This window comes from Eubalaena glacialis, chromosome 9 (assembly GCF_028564815.1).
Source record: "Eubalaena glacialis isolate mEubGla1 chromosome 9, mEubGla1.1.hap2.+ XY, whole genome shotgun sequence".
NCBI classification, from domain to species: Eukaryota; Metazoa; Chordata; class Mammalia; order Artiodactyla; family Balaenidae; genus Eubalaena; species Eubalaena glacialis.
In genome coordinates, this window is record NC_083724.1 from 26,860,598 (window position 1) to 26,880,279 (window position 19,682).

The following is a 19,682-nucleotide window of genomic DNA, read 5'->3' on the forward strand; positions in this document are numbered from 1 at the left end:
TTCTTGACCTAGAGTATCACTCCAAAGGTGTAAAGTATTACTCCCAAGGTTGCTGGGTTTTGATACCAGATTTTTCAAAATATCTGTTAATGCAAGGCAGAATGATTCTTGAATAGCTTGCATTTCACTGATGAAACATTATTTCTAATATTCCTTATGCTAATTAACAAGCTCAATATGCAGCTTCAGATAGTGGTATTTAAAGCAAGCACTTGTCACGGTGCTTGTAGCAGGCACTGGAGTTGGAGTGCGGGCTCCTGATTAGGGTCTTTCAAATGCTAACCAGCTACCTCTGCAATATGGATTCATGATTAGGGTACTTCACATATTAATTAACCGTTTCTAGGGTATAGACTACTTTTAATTTATACCTCATATTTCTCCTATCTGTGCTGAAGCATGTTAATGTAAATTACAGATAAGGTTCTATACCTCAGAAGGGAAACCTCTTATGTGGTAGATGTGGAAATTAGCACATGTCTGGTGGGTGATCCAACAGTACATGTCAGAAGGCTTTGGAAAGTACATTGCTATTGACCCAGGGGTATAGTGACCAACCGTCCTGATTTGCCAGAACTCAGGGGTTTCCCTGGATGTGAGGCTGTCTGTGCAAAAACAGGACAGTCCAGGGCAAACTGAGACAGTCTATCACCCTACCACTAACTCTGCCTCTAGAAAGTTTTCCTAAGGTAAAGAGGATGGAACGATTACTTATAATACGTGTTACTTGTGAAACGTGCAAATTTGGAAACAGTTTACAGAATTAGCATAAGGAAATTTGTTGAATAAATTTTTGTATATCCATCAGATAGAATATTATAGTTCTGAAAAACCCATGTTCTCTGTATTAGCTCAGGCTGCCATAACAAAATACCAAGGACTATGTGGCTTAAACAACAGACATTTATTTTCTCACACTTTTGGAAGCTAGAGGTCCCAGATCAAGATCTAGCCAGGTCGATTTCTGGTGAGGGCTCTCTCCCTGGTTTGCAGATGGCTGCCTTCTTGCTGTGTCCTCACAAGGCAGAGAGAGGGAGCCAGCTCTCTGGTGTCTCTTCTTATAAAGGCACGAATCCCATTGGATTCGGACCCCACTTTACAACCTCATTTGACCTTAATTACTTCCTTACTCCAAATACAGTCACATTGGGGGTTAGGGCGTCAACATATGAATGTTGGGGGGATAGAATTCAGTCCATAGCATTCTCAAAGACCACTTGTGGCAAAGAGATGTTCACAATGTTCAATGTTCATTGAAGCCACAAAACTGTATATGGTATGATTCAGATATTGTCTAAAAAAACAAATTAGAACATATATGTGTCTAAAGGAAGACAAGAAGACTTTATAGCATGTTAAAAAATGGGAATAAAGTTGCTTTTAACTTTCTTCATACTTTCTATAAAAAAGTTTTCCCTCTTCTTTTTTGTATTTCAGAATTTCAAAAGGTAAACATACGATACTTTTTAAAAAGAAAATTGTAGTTAAAAAATACAGGCTCTGGTTAGATTGCTGCCAGACCAGGAGAGAATGGGTATGACGCCAGTTAGGGAGATGAAGCCTAGATTGGGGGCAACTGGAAAAGAACAAATGACGAGGGAATCTATAACATTTGTGTCAACCTGAGTTGGATATTCCTTGTCTAATTTGGTAAATTGAGCCTTGCTGACTATGCGAATGGGTAGTGGTTAAGCACCCAGGATCGGGAACTGACCACCATGGCTGGAGTTCCAGCCCTTCGGCTTGCTGGCCAGCTGTCCTTGGGCAGGCTTCTCTCTGTCTCAGTTGTATGTGAGAGAGGAATAATGGTAACGCCTGCCACATTGGCTCATTGTGAGGTTAGAGTGAGTTATTACATGAAAGGCCTTAGGAAAGTTATTGCCAAGTAGAAAGGTGTCCACTAAATCAGCTATTGTTGTTATTGTTATCTTTCTTCTAAGAATTCCTGGCTTTGCTCCTTAGGCAATGCTTAGAAATTCATTTTGCATCGTGTTTTTGGACAACATTCCCTCTGTTTGGAAGGGGTTTGTTAATTGTTAGACTCATTAGATTTGACAAACAAAAACACAGGACACCTAGGTAAATCTGAATTTCAGATAAACAACGAATAATTTTTTTAGTCTAAATGTGTTCAGATACTGCCTTGGGAATACTTATGCTAAAAAATTATTCATTGTTTATCTGAAATTCAAATTTAACTGGGTATCCTGTATTTTATCTAGCAATCCTAATTATTATAGATAAGACAACAACATTGAAAAATGCAACAATGAAGCTTTCTTAATCAGAGCCATTTAAGCCAAGCCCACTCCTGCTGAACTCCTGGTTCTGGCAATGCCTTTACAGTGAGGAGCGTGTGAAATAACCTGTCTGTTGGCTCTAGCTTGGCCTGTGGTACATGGTACATGCATAATAAATCTGGCAGGAGAGCCTGCCCTTCACTAGCCTTGTGACTTTAGGGAAATTACATAATCTCTTTAAGTTCAATGTCCTTAAATGCAAAATGGGGCTAGTAATAAGAAGACCTGCTTCATTGTGAGAATTAAATAAAATGAGATAATTCCCAGCCCATGGGAAGTGTGGCTTCCGGGGATGAATGTGACAATGTGATGGTTGATTTCAGAGCACAGCGTGCTGGGTGGATGCCAGTCCCGCAGTGGAGAAGTGGGAGGTGCATTCTCAGGGCTGCCACAGTTGTATATCCCCATGATCTTTCTTGCCTGGAGAAGCAGTAAAGACAGCAGGCAACTGGTCTGCACTTCACTTCCCCCACTCAAATCTGGCATGAGCGCATCGAATTGGCAGAACCTAATTTGTATGGCAAACCCTAGCTGCAAGCGAGCCATGGATCTGTAATGTCTATTTCCAGCCTCCTCTGAATGGGAAGGCGGACCGGGAGTGGGAATGGATGCTGAGGGCATTGGATGCTGCTCAACCCAACAAAATATCATGAAGTGTAGGTTGCTGTAAAGGTAGCTGTCTGGATCAAGAGTGAGTTATCCAACTTCTGTTCTCAAGGACTCAGCATCATCTCTCTTACTGCTGGGTACTCTTTGTGTTTGAGACCAACCTTGATTCTTCTCTTCCCCCACCTTCTACCTTCTTCTTCCCTAGGGGCCAGTCTCAATCATGACCCCCATTCTAGGGTACAAGCCTTGGTTATTGGTTGTCAGACTTCCCAGGGTTACCTTCCTGAATTTCTAAGCATTGCCTCTCCTGAATCCCTTGTTTTTGTGTTCTACTGTCAAATAACTATCCTCTGCTCTTTGAAGTCTACTCTTTACCTACAGATTGCACTTTTTCTTATCACCTGGAGCCCATCTGTGCTGGTCTCGCCAATCTCTGACATCCCAGGTGAACCTGGTTCAATTTGCCACCCCCATGGTTTTCCCCATCCTGCTATGGTTAAGGGTTACAAGAGAGAAGAAGTCCTCATGGACCAAACCCAAGCCATGGGAATTTAAAGCCACACAAAGCATGAGCCCACTATAGCCTGCGTGTTCCGGGGTATCCGGAGTAACAATAGCATCTCAGCTCCCGGGTCCACAGGTGGACCTCCCAGGTGGACCTCTCTCAGGGTCCACACTGTCAGCCAATCACTCTGCATCTTAAACTGATCCTGAACTCTTTAGGACCAGCGGCCACACCATTTGTTAAAATCACAATGCATCCCGCTGCTGCCAAAGATGGAACTGTAATTTCCCCCTCCTCCCAAAATAAATATTTTGCATGTTCCTGAAAAATTTTAGCAATTAGCTTGTACCATCACCTCTAATTAGCCACTGGCAAAAACAGTTGAGGTAATAAAGCTTACCAAAGGGGAAGCATGAATAAGCACCAGATTCTAAATCTACTGGGGAAGTGACCCTGATGAATCATTTAATAGTCACTGTAATGTAATTTTTACAGGTTTGTCGTACACACACCACAGAGAACATATTAAGTGGGTCTGAGCCATAAGAGAGTCTTAATGACTAATTTGCCATATGCTCCTGAAAATCTCATTTTTTTGACAAACTATACACATCTACTCTTTTTCTTATTAATAAAACTATCAGGAAAATCCACTTTTCTTTCCATCTCACTAATAACTCCCTCTAACTCTCATGAATATCTAGGGATTGGTCTTTTTTTTTTTTTTAATTGTATCTAAATTCCCATGGAAGTTAGTCAGACATAGCTATTTACTCTTATGTATTTGATTTCAATTGTTGGCAATTGCTTTTTAATCTTTTTTATTGGCTAGTCCACAGTGACATCATGGGGAAGATTATTGTTATTCCTTTTTATTTACAGAGTAAATGCTCCTGCTGGGTTAAGTGACATGCCCTGAGACCTCTACAAGGGAGGTCTAAATTAGAGCCCAGCCTTCAGATTCTCAGCATGTCTTGTGCAGAAAGACGGGAAGCAGAAAATCACTACTGTGAATGCAAAACCCGACCAGAAGTAGCGAGCCCTGCCTCTGAGCAAGACTATCATATCTCTGGAACTCAGTTTCCAGATCTGTAAAATTGGCTTGTCATGGGACATTGTTGTGAGGCTCCAATAAAATAGTGGATATAGAAAGATTTTTGGGTTGTACACACCTAAGGGATTGCAGTGTCACCAGAAGGAGAGGCTTCCTTTTCCCTGTCCCCTTCTCCTGCAGGGTGGGTGGTGGCTTGGTCTCTGGGCAGTCTGAGTTGGGGGATCATTGCCCAAGGCTATCTGCTGCTGGACACACAGTTGGCCACGATGAGGACGCCACTGCCTTTCTCCATCTGGCTCAGATACCAGAGCACTCAGCTTTCTTCCAAGCGAAGGCATATTGGCTCCCAGTGAACATTCAAGCAGGTCTTTACCAAGCAGGGGGTTCTGGTGATTACTTCAACATCTTACAGAGAGTGGGGCAGGGGTAGGTGGGTTTGGAGAGCAGGTCTCAGTCTGGCTGCATTGCCCCCTCCTATCACAGAAGGGATGAAGCCTCGCTGCCTAGGAGGCTGGGGTGAGGATGAGGGTGTGCTCACATGGAGGCTGTCCAGGCTGTGGACCTTCCCTCCGCTTCTAGCAAATCTCTCCCTTTAACTCACGACTTGTTGCAATGATCCCCCTTGCTTCCCTCTTCACCGTACTGCTTCCTAAAGAAATAATCAGTCCCTTCTCCATCTTTCCTGAGGTCTGGCACATTTTACATGGTCCTGAAAAATTTCCATCATTAGCTTGTACCATCACTTCTAATTGGCCACTGGCAAACACAGTTGAGTTAATGAAAGTCAATGGCCAGGTTCTCCTCTAGCCCAGATAGCACTTTTGTTCAAATCAGAAAAAGGAGCCCCGTTTGAGCGGGCACACTGCTTGGGATGTAGGCAGTCCCTTTGCCCAGAAGAAAAAAGGTATCCCTTTCTTCCAGTGGGTGCAGTACTGACAAGACACATGGTTTGGCCTTCAGAGAGTAGGCTGTATTTCAGTACCCCCTAGCCAAGGGCTTTTGTGCAGTGCACACGTTGGACAACCATACATGGAGGCCTTATCAATGGCTTTTATGCTGCTATACAGCTGGGGCTGAGAGAGGGTGGGCTCTTTGTCAGAGTCAGGTTGCTCTCCTTGCCCCTCACAACACACAGGAGGGGGAAGTGTGCTTGGATTATATTAACAGAAGTGTAGTGGGTTGAATCATGACCCCCAAAAAGATAGGTCCAAGTCCTAATCCATGGAACCTGTGAATATGGCCTTATTTGGGAAAAAAAGTTCTTTCAGATGTAGTTATAACTTAAGGATCTTGAGATGAGATCATCCTGGATTGCCTGGGGGGAGGGGCAAGCTTAATCCAATGATAGCTGTCCTTATAAGAGTAAGGCAGAGGGACATCAGACAGAAGAGGAGGATGTATGGAGAAACACAGGAAGAAAGCCGTGTGAGGATGGAGACAGAGATTGGGGTTATGTGGCTACACATCAAGGAACATCAGGTGACACCAATAGCTACCAGAAGCAGGAAGAGGCAAGGAACGGACCCCCACCCCCACCCCCCTCCCCCCAGAGACTCCAGAAGGAGTACAGCGCTGCCAGTGCATCGATTTCAAACTTCTGGGCTCCAGAACTGTGAGAGAGTGGATTTCTGTTATTTGAAGCCACCTAGATTGTGGTCGTTTGTTGGCAGCCCTAGGAAACTAATACAGGGGTGAGGGTGGGGATTGAAGGGGAGACTCGACAAGGGTTTTCCTTTCCAAGCTGTGACTGGTTCTCTCCTGCAGTATCGAAAACCAAGCACGTTTTACCCTGCGTGGACTTCTTCGCTTCCTTCTGACCCCGGCTGTCTGCAGCTTTATAAAAGAAATTATTTCTCACTATAACATAACCATCTTGAAAACTCACACTGCTTTTATTGGGTTAAACAACAGAAAAAGCTTAACTCCTGCCCGTCTTAATTTTATACAAGAAATTAATATTTCTCCTACTAACATACTCTCTTATGGACTCATGTCACGGCCTTATTTTGCTTTAAAAAAAGTGTTTTCCATCCCTGGCCTAAGTTATATCCAAACCACCTTCCTTTAACCTGCCCTTGGCAGTGAGAGAGAGGAATCTCAACCCATCCTCTGCCAGTTTTTAAGCACTTGTAACCCATTATTTCCCCTCCAGGCTGTGGGGTGCTCAAAAGCCTGCTCTGAGTATTATTAAGTTCTGTGCCATCCGACACAGTATGTGGCATGTGGCAGAAGTGCAGGAAATGCTTGTTAACTAGGGTGACCAACCAGTTTTCCCAGGACAGGAGGGTTTCTTGGGATGTTAGGCTTTCAGTGCTAAAACCAGAACAGTCCTGGGAAAACCAGAATGGACAATTGGTCAGCCTAGTTAACTGAACAAATGAATGAACTGACCTGAACCCATTGTTCTGGGGACATCAAGACTTGGGCAAATTGCCCAATGTAAGGTTATTTGGTCCTAATCTCCACCCCACCTCCTTCCTGGGTCTCCAAGCTGCCTGCCCAGGGGCCTTCCTTCCTGGGGAGCCCCCTCCTCAGGCTAATACCACCACGCAGGCACCCATTCCAACTGTGTCCCAGGGGACCTCTGCTGACGCTCCCCATGTGTAATTCCAGTTCTCCTGTCACTTGACTATTTTGTTTTCTGAATTCTTTCCTAGCTGGTTTTTCTCCTCTTGCTTCTTAAATATTGAAGTCTCTAGGCTTCTGTCCTTGGTTCATTCCCAGAGAGTTCATGGATGACCCCAAGAACTAAAATTAAAATAAAACAAAAAACCAAAAAGAGCACCGTGGATGTCATTACCAACTCCTTTTTCACACCCAGCATCCAGCATTCCATCTATCAAGAAGTTCTGCTGATTCCCTCTTCTGAATAAACATTAAATCGCTTCTCTTCCCTCTACCCCCATGGTTGCTGTCATATGCCAGAAACTTATCATTCCTTGTCTTTTGCTTCGACTTCCCATTTCTAATCTTAACCTTTCCAGTGGATCCTTTTCATTGCTCCAGAGTGATTGTTCTAACATGCAAATATGACTACATTCCTTCCTTGATTAAAAGATGCCAGTGGCTCCCTGAGCTCCATAGGATCAAATCCCAGCTCTCTTAGACTAGCACATGGGACCTTCCTGACCTGCCCCCATCCAACAGTTTGGCTTCATCTGTCCCTCTTGTCCATCTCGGATCCCACATTCCTGTCTCCGTGAACCAGTCCTGTTCCCCCTATGACCAGTCCCTTGGATCTACATGTCCTTCCCTCTGTCTGCTGCCCTCCCATCCTCCTCTACCTGGTGCCTCCTGCCAGACCTTCCAAAGTCAGCCTGCAGGTTGCCTCCATGACCCTGTTAAGCTGGGTGAGACACCTCCATCGTGCCACGCCAGCAACATGTTTACCACTCTCAGGGTGCTCACACACCTGCTGGTCTCCATCGCTGGAGGGTGAGCAACCCAAGTGCAGGGCAAGTTTAGTCCCCTTTATCTTCTCTCTCCACAGCACTTGGCACGGTGTAGGTGCTTGTACTGGGTTGAATAGTGTCCCCCCCGCCAAATTCATGTCCACCTGGAACCTCAGAATGTGACTTTATTTGAAAATAAAGTCTTTGCTGATGTGATTAGTTGAGGTCATACTGTATTAGGGTGGGTCTCTAATTCATATGACTAGCGTCCTTATAAGAAGAAGAAGGGACACACAGAGACACAGAAACACACAGAGAAGATGGCCATGTGATAGCAGAGGTAGAGGTTAGAGTGATGCAGCTACAAGCCAAGGATCACCAAGGATTGCTGGCATCCACCAGCTGCTAGGAGACCTTCCCTAGAACCTTTTAAGGGAGTGTGGCCCTGCTGACATCTTGATTTTTGACTTCTGGCATCCAGAACTGTGAGGGAATAAAGTTCTATTGTTTTTAGCCACCTGGTTTGTGGTACTTTGTTTCAGCAGCCCCAGGAGGCTGATACAGCGCCCAGCATATCTGGTTGGCTCAGTGAATAATCTCACCCCTCCTCCTTCCTCACAGCCATTGGGAAAGACCTCTGGCAACTCTGGGTTGGAATGTCCTGGTAGCCTTCTTTTTTTTTTTTTTTTTTAAACATCTTTATTGAAGTATAATTGCTTTACAATGGTGTGTTAGCTTCTGCTTTATAACAAAGTGAATCAGTTATACATATACATATGTTCCCATATCTCTTCCCTCTTGCATCTCCCTCCCTCCCACCCTCCCTATCCCACCCCTCTAGGTGGTCACAAAGCACCGAGCTGATCTCCCTGTGCTATGCGGCTGCTTCCCACTAGCTCTGGTAGCCTTCTGATCGGTACGTTAGTTAAGTAGAACAGTGCCGTGAGCTTAGGGCTCCAAATGGATCCCATGTTTGTTAGACTGATTATCAGAGATTTTTTTTTTTTCTCATGACCCGACTGCAAGGTTAGCTGGATCTTGGTGCTAAAAAATGTCACCTCTGCCCTGAGCAAAGCTTTTGTGCAAGGCTCTGCTGGGACACCTAAAAGGACCTTGATTCGGGATATCATTGAGTTCGCAGAGTAAGCCACATGCCTGTTTTTGCCCCTGCTTGCTAATAAATGAGAGTCTAGGTGGCACAATTCTACCTGACACTGCTTTCATTATAACATAGAGACCTGCAGCCCAGAGACCTCGTGCGTGTACACGCTGAATGACAAAATTGGCTCAGGTCAGTTCTAACCAAGAAGGTCGTAGAAAGAACTCCAGTTTCTGAACAAGACAAATTTGGACTACAATCCCAGCTCCATCACTGACTGCCTGAATCACCTATGATGTGGCTTCAGAGGGTGGTAACCATAGTCCGAGCCACCTTGTCGGGTTATTGCTATAATTGAGATCAAGCGTGTGAAAGGCTTCGGGTGTCGCAAATGTTCCCCGTGATCCAGTGACGTGTATGCAGTCGCACAGCTAAGGGGCAAGGTGCCGTCTGGGGTCTCAGCTCTGGGGACAAGCTCTTTCCCCTGAAATGGAGACAGCAGCCTCTAATGAGGGTCTGGAGCCTTAATTAGGAATCTGGGATGTACCACCTTATGCACTCTCATATACATTTTCTACTTTTATCCTCACAAAATCCTTTTATTTAAAAAATTCTTATCCTCATTAAAAATATAAGTTAGTTTTGGAAATGAGGCTCAAAAAAGGGGGGTACAGCACCTCACAACACTCGAGAGCAACGGTTCTCAACCTTGGCTGCATATGAGAGCTTTGAAAAATCCCCATGCCCTGGCCACCCCGCAGACCAGTGAAACCAGCACGTCTGGCACTGGGACCCAGGCAACAGGACTTTATAAAACTCCCTGGGTGGCTCCAAAATGCAGCCAAGTTTGAAGATCTGTGCTCTTAGAGTTTACAAGTCACTTTCCCCCAAATGAAGTGATTTGAACTTTTACTCCCCTGTAAGGAGAGCAGAGTAGATTTCATTGTCCCCACTCTGAAGATGGGAAAACCAAGGCTCAGAAACAATTCTAGAAATTTACAAGTCACTTTCCCCCAAATGAAGTGATTTGAACTTTTACTCCCCTGTAAGGACAGCAGAGTAGATTTCATTGTCCCCACTCTGAAGATGGGAAAACCAAGGCTCAGAAACAATTCTAGAAGGACTTGGACTATAAATCAGATTTCCTGTGTCCACTCCAATGTCCTGTCCCTGTGGTGGGGGAGAGGCCGTGCCATGTCGCCAACCTCACAGGCTCCCTTTCAGGGCAAGTCTGCGCCTGAGAGAGGGCCGACTTGGGTTGGTGGAGTAGTTTGCCACTAACGAGCCAGAGCCAGGCTCCTGAGAGCCCTGGTCTCGCCTGCAGTTCCTGGGTTCCCTGCAGCACAGAGCAGAGGCCGAGGGGTTTCCCCCCGGGGCCCGTCAGATCCATTTCATTCCCGCCTCTGTTCCTCCATCCGTCTTGTCCCAGGGTGTGTAGGGCGGGCTTGTGTCTGCCAGACGCCTCAGAGGCTCTGGGATGGGGAGAGCGGCATGAGCCAAGTGTTCACGCCATGGGAAAAGCTGGGCTTTTCCACAGGTCATCTCTCCCGCTGCCCCCAGGGTCTCATGCCCCACATGGTTCCCAGGGGGCCACCAGCAATTAACACACAGTTCTGGAAACCAGAAGGCTCTGACAGCCCCACAAATCAGCCTTCGGATCCTCCCCACCAACACCCCCTCCCCCAGTTCCTCGCAGGACAGTGCTATCGAGTCATCTTGAGCCGTGGAACCAGAAAAGCCCAATGCAGTGGAAGAAAACAGAGGTCTGTCTTTCTGGTTGCTGGTGTGATTTCAATAAAAAGCCCTTCTCGAGCAGGAAGAAGCAGTTCTTCTGCTGTGTCCCTCGCAAAAGCTGACCTCTTCCTTGGTGGTGTTTGGTAGGCCCTGAATCAAGCTGGGGTTATTTCCCCACCATCGCCATTGTCATGGCAACAGCTTTGATTGATGCGGTGGCCCATTAGAGGGGTAATGTCAGCCCTAATCAGAAACGCCTCAAGTATCTCTCTTTGCATTTTGGTAAATGGCATAATCACATTACGGTTCGATGTGTCTGGGAGCTGATTGCTGTCGCGAAAAATCTGCCTGATTTTTTCCAGGTTAAGGGGTGTCAGGGGGCCTGAGACGCAGCTCGTCACTGTGCATTGTTGGGAGGATTTGGAGAGAAGACAGAGGCCACAGAGGCCACCTAGGGTGTGCTGTCCGACCCTTCCTTCTGGGTAGACAGGAGTGCTCTGAGCTGGTGGTCTGTTGCAGGGAGTGCGTCCCTGAAGGAGGTGGGCTGAGAGTCAGAGAGAGGTGGTCTTTACCGTTGGAGTTAAGTGTAAAGAAAACAGAGGCATGGCTGCAAAGAACAGGCGGGTGGCTGAGTTGGGCTTGGCTGTTCCTGCCCCTTGTCCATGGAGCTTATGATGGACATTCAGCCTCGGGTCATGCCCCGGGGCTGGAAAACGGGCAGGAGAGCCCCACTCTGGCCTGAAGATAGGAAACGGCAGGGGTGACGCGCACTGCAAAGGCACGTAACAAGCATGGACTTGGCTGGTCGTAAGAGCACTTGGCTGCTGGCAGGCCCCGCTTTGCTGAAGAATCTGCTGACGCTTCCCACTCAAGGGTGATTCTTGCTGCACCCTGGAGAGAGGGAGACTCCCCCACCACTCTCCTTTTGCTAGCAGGGAAACCAAGGCAAGAAGAGGTGACATCTCTCACCCCGGGATGTATGTAGCAGATCAATGCTAGGTTCCACCTCTCAAGGGGCCCTTCTGACACACTGCCTCTCTGCCTTCCAGCCTAGCTGCTTTTGTCTCTGCAAGTCTGTGTGTGACAGTAACAGTAAATCGTCACCACCAATATTGAAAGACTAAGAGGAAGACCTGAGGAAATATGCATCGAGCCTCCAGAGGCTATTTTTAGATGCTCTGGGGAGGTTTTAAAAAAGGACTCACACAGTTAACTATTTATGACTTTTCGAATGCAGAGCAGAAATAGAAGGCAGCACTTAGCTTCTCCGAGACCAGGAAGTAAAATCCTCTCGGCGGCATGAAACCACCTTGGGGCCATTAAATTAGTGTCTCTTGGACGACATTTAATATCTAGCATGGTGTTTTCATTTTTGGCCACAACACTGGTTTTTCTTCTTAGTGTTGGAAACTATCGCAAGAGTAGTTGAGGAAATTGAGTCAGGGAGTGAGAACTATCTCAGAGTCTCAGGGTTGGTGTGTGGCCAAGAGCTGGTGGAAGCAAAACTCTTGCCATTTAGGCCAAAGTTCACTTCAGAGGGTCCAGCTGAATGTCCCCGTGCAGATTTGCGGTGTGGAAAGTTCCTCAGGGTGTCCCAACCCAAAAAACGGACAAGGCATCATGACACCATGAATCTACCAAGCTCCATCTTCCATCTTTCTTTGCTCCAAGCCCGCTTTCCACCTGGAAGATTCAATATTCTTCCCAAGGAGAGGTTGGATTAGACATGTGAAAGGTCACAGGCTCACTACCTGCCCTAAACCCTCACAGTCTGATGTTGCATTTTGTATAGTACAGTATGATAGTCCAGGCTGGAATGTACCTCAGGTCTGGGGAAACTAGTACCGTTTTCCCAACTGCTCTCTAAAGCATTATGGTGTCTTCCCAGCAGCCAAGACCTTGATCATCTCTTCCTTTAAACTCAGGTGATCAGGGACTTAGAAATTAAAACAAATCAAGGATGTAGAGCTTTGACCCCACACAGCCAATAGCTTTAAACTAAACCCACAAGAGACCGACATTTGTCTGAACAGAAACCCACAGAGAAATGAATTAGCATTACGGTCAGAGTTTCCATCTGGCCCCTGCTGGCATCCTCACCACAGAAGCCACCTCTGCCCCCCTCCCGGCTGGCTTAGCCTCATGCTGGTCCCTGGGCCAATCCTGACAGAGGAAAGATGTGTATTAATAATCTCCATCCCTTGGCCCAGTCTGCGAGGCTTCCCTGGCCTGGGATTCAGTGGTCCAACCTCTGTTACTGCATCTCTGTGCCCTTCCTTCTGTTTCTGGTGACAACCACATCCAGCGCTTGGCATTCCAGAGGTGAGCTCCCCATAGCCAAGCAGGTATAATGGACCTTATGGATCTTCTACTTGACGCCCACTCTCACCTGACTCTTCAGCTTTGGCAGTGCCACCATTTTATGGTTCCTATTGGCTGCTCTGGCATTGACCACGTTTGGAATTCGGCTCCCTCAGACACTGCTCCCTCTCCAGGACCAGTGGCTCTCGTGGATTCTGTTTCTGCAGACAGCTGCCTCCTCCAGGCCTAGCTCCTCTTCCCTGACCACATGTGCAGCATCCTTGTTACCACCTTCCATGGCACTTGAGTATTAACTTGTCCTTCTCCACCAGACAGTGAGCTCCAGGAGAGCAGAAATCTCATTTGTTGTTCTTCTCCTTGTATCCCCAGCACCTAGCACAACACAGCAATCTTTAATACATATTTGATGAACAAAAGCATAAACATAAAAATAATATCCCATTCCTGTAGAGGGAAGTGATCATTCACTTGATTTTGCTGATACACATCCATCTCTGTTCCTTTAAATTGAAAGAGCAAACGCAGAATTCAGCCCTGGCAGAATTTTGTCACTTCTGAAAAGACAGTCTTTTTTACAAAGACTGTGCTCATTACGAAAGAGGTATCATAGTAGACGTCTGTCCCCTTTGTTTGCTTTGTAATTACAGTTGACCCTTGAACAACATGGGGTCAGGAGCACCAACCCCCCACACAGTTGAAAATCCACGTATAGCTTTTGACTTCCTCAAAACTCAACTACTAATAACCTACTGTTGACTGATAACATACACAGTTAAGTTACATATTTTGTATGTTATATGTCTTATATACTGTACTCTTACAATAAAGTAAGCTAGAGAAAAGAAAATGTTGTTAAGAGCATCGTAAGGAAGAGAAAATACGCTTACAGCACTGTACTGTATTTATCAGTACCATAAGTTTATGTTGTCTCCTTATAAGACGAATCAACTGTCAGTACGTATATCAATATTGTCTTATAGGATACGAAACGCTGTAGATCTTATATGTATGACTAACACTTGACATCAAAAATGAAAAGATAATATGAAAAATAAATTGATATTTATTTACAGATATAACGATTCAGGCACTGATGACGAAGAAGCAGCAATATGATTGCTTTATGGTAGCCTAGTGCAATTGATATGATTGCTTCATGGTAGCTAAGCCTTTGCGCTAATGAATGAATCATTATAAGGTTTTATGGCATACAGTATTACAGTCATATTCATAATACAGTATTGGAAACACTGTTACATTTTTAAAAAATGACTTATCTGTGATGATAGGCTGATATTCAGTTTCTTTAATTACAAGAGAGGCATATTGTACGGTAATGTAATTACTTGAAAGCAAAGTTATAAGACAGTAAGAAAACTAACACATTATTAATTTTATGTTAAATATCACTCACTTTACGCTTATGTAAGGATAGATTAGTATCTACATATATTTTATGCATTCATGACATACGTAACTTTTTCTTAATTTTTTCGGTATTTCTAAGGCTACGTGGTTTGTCTGTGAGTTTTTTCAAATTGTCGCAGATCTCCAAAAAGTCTTCCAGTGTATTTATTGAAAACCATCTGCATGTAGGTGAACTTGCGCAGTTCAAACCTGTGTTGTTCAAGAGTCAACTGTACACTTAATTGCTCACCGTTCTGCTAATTAATCAAGTCTTTAGTTGCCTTAAATAAAGAAATAATTACTTTCCAGTGTTGAGTTGGGGGGAAATGACACTTGATTATTGATGATGAGGTGGCTCTGGTCACTTATTGCCTATATATCTTTGAGTGAGTCACAAAGTATCTTTAAGCCTTAGTTTCCTCATCTGGAAATTGTGGTGGTTGAACTCACTAATCACTAATTTGTCTCCCGTGCTTATTGTTCTATTAACCCATAATTCTGTTTCACTAATGTGAGTCCCAAAGCATGCCCTTTCTGTCTTGTGTTTTGGCCACATCAGAACTTCAAGGTTAAAGCCTTTGCACAACTTTCAGCTTGCACAACTGTTGCCACCAGGTGGCAGGAGCGTGCCACAGTCTTGTCCCAAGCACAAAGAATGTGAGCATCTTACGGGGCGGAATTAAGATAGTGGCTTTCTAAGCTGGCAGGCCAGAGTCTTTGAGTTCTTGAAATAGCAAAACATTTTGTTTATGAAAACATTTAGTCTTATGCAAAACAACAGTATCAGGGTTAACAATGACCATACCTAGGAATGCCCAGGGACCCAGATTTCTGTGGTTCAGAATTTTGAGAGCATGGTAGCTTGGTTCCTGGTGGTCTCTCCACCCCTCCTTTTATCTGAGTGAGCCAATGGAAACCCAGCAGCAATCACAGTATTCAGTGTCCCATGAGGAGAATCATGTGCTGAACCAGAATTGATGGAGTTTATCCTGTTCCTGTTCTTTCCTGTCTCCTTCTGGGAAAGAGATAAGGGGTGAGCCCAGGCAAAGTTGGGACAGCTCCTAAAGTTCTTTAAAAAAAACCAAAAAACAAAAATGATTTGCCTAATTACAATAAAATTTTACCTAAATACAAACCCAGCAAGACAAATTCCTTTTCCCCTCCAACCTCCCCAGCTCCACCTTTCCCATGGTTAATTTTATGTGTCAGTCTGACTGGGCCATGGAGCAGCTAGATATTTGATCAAACATTATCTGCAAGGGTGTTTTTGGATGAGATTCACATTTAAATCCATAGACTGACTAAAGCAGATTGCCCTTTGTAATGTGGATGGGCCTTATCCAATCAGTTGAAGCCTTGAATAGAACAAAAAGACTGACTCTCCCTTGAATATGAGACAATTCTTCTTGCTTAACTGCTTTCAAACAGCAACATTGGCTCTCTTCCTGCCTTTGGGCTTGAACTGAAACAATGGCTCTTCCTAGATCTTGAGCCTGCCAGGCTTCATACTGGAGGTAAACCATCAACTCTCCAGGGTCTCCAGCTTGGAAATTCACCATGCAGATCTTGGGACTTGTCAGACTGCATTATCATGTGAGATGATTACTTGTAATAAATCTCTTTTATATATATTCATATATATATATATATATATATAGTATACTATACATATGTGTTATACATGTGTCTATATATGCATCTATCTATCTATCTACCTATCTATCTTTCCTACTGGTCTGTTTCTCTGGAGAGCTGTGATGAATACACTCCCTAGTGGGCCATTCATCATTTGGTTGTGTACACACATGTGTAATGAACACCTGTTTTGTGCCAGGCCCTGTACTAGGCCTCAGGAATAGGGAGGTAAACAAGCCAAGCCTGTTTCTTGCCCTCCGGTTGCTTCCAATCTGCTGAGGGAGGTAAACAGTCAAATGCTCACACAAGTGTAAATGCAGCTCGAGCAAAGTCCACTGAGAGGAGGAGTTGTTGACAGAGTCTGGGAGGAGTGGGGAGGAGAGACTTGAGTTGCTCCCTAAAGGAGTTGACTCCCAAGCCATGGCATGACAGGCAAGGCAATGGCAGCAGCACAGACGTGGTACCACTTGGCATGTTACTGGCCCCGTCTACAACCTGCTTCTTGCCTTGATCACCTGCTCCTCCCCTCACCTGGTCCCGTGCTGAACCCAGAAGGCACCATGTGAACGCTGATTGCCTTCTTTTGTCTTTTTGCTTTCGAGGTTACTAGTCTTGGGATGTTGTTTAAGGATCCCCTGCTCCTTCTTTCTTGTCCTGGCTAGTGGTCTAATTGTAGTAGTAAGAGCTAGCTTAACAAAAGGGGCATCAGTGGTAAAGACAGGCTCAGGAGAATCCAAGACAAGAACCCAAGTTCCTCCAGGCTTCATAGGGATTTGAATGGGGATATTGTCGCACAAAAAGGCTATCTCTTGATGGCTTCATGGCCTCACTTTAGACAGCTCTGCTGCCCTCTGTGCATAACCTCTAGTCTCACCTGTCTGCTGATCAGTTTCTTCCTGCCTTCAGAAGCAGATGGTCCATATTGGTCACCCAGTTACCTCTACAATGGGATAACTCTTGATAATCCTTCTGACTTCATTGTCAGTTGAGGTTGGTCTATGTGAATTTTAACTCAACATCCTGAAATAGGAATATAATTGGTCTAACATATCTTCTTTGAGCAAGGCCACACAAGTCATGGGCTCCTGGACTATAAGACAGATCCCATTGGGGGCCGGTGTCCACCCTTATTTTGTGCCACTTGGTACAGAGTCTGATTATGTCTGTGTAACGGGGACCTGCAGTAGGAAGGATGGGCAGGCTAGGTGCCCTGGCACATAGCTCTTCCAATTTCTACTACTCTGGCTTAGTTCCTAATTTCTCTTTTTCCTTCTTATCATCAGTAGCTCTGGAATTGATCCAGATTCCTCTATTCTCTTGTCTGTAATCAAGTCTTTACTTTCCTTCATCACCAGGTACCTAGTACCTAACACATAATGGATTCTCAATAAATATTTGTTGTATCAGATTCCACCAGTCAAAGACCTCTGGGAGCATATCTATAGTTAAACAAATGTAGGTTTACTGCCATAAGGGAGAGCTCTCGGTGCCTTGGTAAGAGAGCGTTGGAGGGGTTTGTTAAAGGGTATGGGTGATTCTAAGGAAGGACTAGAGAAACAGGAACTAGCTTTGTATTGGATGCTATTAGAAAGAGGGGAAATTCAGCAAATTGGCGTTTCAGAAATCCTTGCTCAGGAATTAGAAAGAACAAAACAGGGCCAGAGATGTCACTGGTAAGAAAGCAACAATCTCTCGGAAGTCATTTTTTCAGCTCCAGTGTGGCCTTGCCTCTGTTTGGTTAGAAACACTATTCATCACAGTCTAACTGACGGTAAGGTTGATTTCCACTTTTTCAGTTAAATGGAAAAAATAACTGAATGCATATTTAACTTTACCCAAATACAGAAGCAATGGCAGTGGGTTACAGGTAAGACTGAGATGCCATTGTTAGACCAGCCAAAGTGGCCTTTCACATTATCTGTGTCCAGGTGCTTGCTTTTTACAGACTTTGAGCAAAACTGGCCTTTAGTGTAACGATGTGACCTAGACTCATCTGAGATTCCATCTACTATTTGGAAATAAATGGAGATGTCTGTTTTCCATTATTGGCATTTTCACCCCTCTTTATTTTGATTGCTCATTCAAGGATACGCTGTAGTTGACCATTGTTCCTCCTCAGATGTGGTCCCACACATTCCAAATATCATCTGCTTGGAGCTAAGAACAATGGGTCTATTACTTCCTGAGTTTGCAACACCAAGCTCACACTGACTCACATTTTTTTTTAGCAGTCACATTACCCCATCTGTTCACATGAGTTGTTCTTAAGTAAGAGCACCCTGGCCTGGCATGTATGCAATTGGTTTTTGGAATCTGAATAGAAAACTCATTTATCCTTACTCACAACACCTTAGTCATTTTCACTCAACATTCTAGACAGTTAGGAAAAATACCCATCATACTGGCTATCCCTCTGATTTTTTAGTCATTTGCAATTTGGTTAACATTTCTTCTCTGTAATGCACTCATAAGACTGACCAAAAGTTGAACAGGAGACTTGGAAGAACAGAATTCCTGCAGCTTCAGGAAGTCATCAACAGCACTCTTTTTTTTTTTTTTTAAATAAATTTATTTATTTATTTATTTATTTATTTTTGGCTGCGTTGGGTCTTCGTTGCTGTGCGCGGGCTTTCTCTAGTTGTGGTGAGCAGGGGCTACTCTTCGTTGCGGTGCGCGGGCTTCTCATTGTTGTGGCTTCTCTTGTTGCGGAGCACAGGCTCTAGGCGTGCAGGCTTCAGTAGCTGTAGCACGCGGGCTCAGTAGTGGCTCGCAGGCTCTAGAACGCAGGCTCAGTAGTTGTGGCACACGGGCTTAGTTGCTCCGCGGCATGTGGGATCTTCCTGGACCAGGGCTCAAACCCGTGTTCCCTTCATTGGCAGGCGGATTCTTAACCACTGCACCACCAGGGAAGTCCTATGGAGGGTATTCTTGCTGCAATGTGATGAGTGAAAATAGCAACAAGGTTTGAGCTCCTTCTGTGGGCCAGGCTCTGGGCAATTTTTTTTTTAATAAATTTATTTATTTATTCATTTATTTAATTTTTCGCTGCATTGGGTCTTCGCTGCTGCACGTGGGTTTTCTCTAGTTGCTGAGAGCGGGGCTACTCTTTGTTGTGGTGCACGGGCTTCTCATTGCGGTGGCTTCTCTTGTTGCGGAGCACGGGCTCTAGGCGCGTGGGCTTCAGTAGCCGTGGCTCGCAGGCTCTAGAGCACAGGCTCAGTAGTTGTGGCGCACGGGCTTAGTTGCTCCGCGGCATGTGGGATCTTCCCGGACCAGGGCTCGAACCCGTGTCCCCTGCATTAGCAGGCGGATTCTTAACCACTGCGCCACCAGGGATGCCCTCTGGGCAATTTTTAAATTTGTTTCTTGTTTATTTGTTTTATAAAGCATTGCTCATTTAATCGTCACAGGAGCCATTTGTGGTGGGTAGTAACTCCCTTTTGCAAAAGAGAACTTGAGGCTCAGAGGGGCTAACATCTTTGTCTAAGCATACACCTTGTAGACAGTGCTCAGCTTCAGGGATATAGAAGTAACAGACGTGTGCCCATTCTACAAGAAAATCAGCCCTTGCAGGCAATTAAACGTGATTGCTAATCAGCTTAAGCTTGGAGCGGACAGAGGACTG

The 19,682-nt window shown here is 45.0% G+C and overlaps 1 long non-coding RNA gene across 1 annotated transcript in view; it reads left to right on the top strand.

Annotated features, from left to right (window-relative positions):
• The window catches only part of LOC133097260 (uncharacterized), a 209,728-nt gene that overhangs the window by 81,392 nt on the left and 108,654 nt on the right, over positions 1-19,682 (top strand). The gene's annotated exons all lie outside the window — the stretch shown is intronic.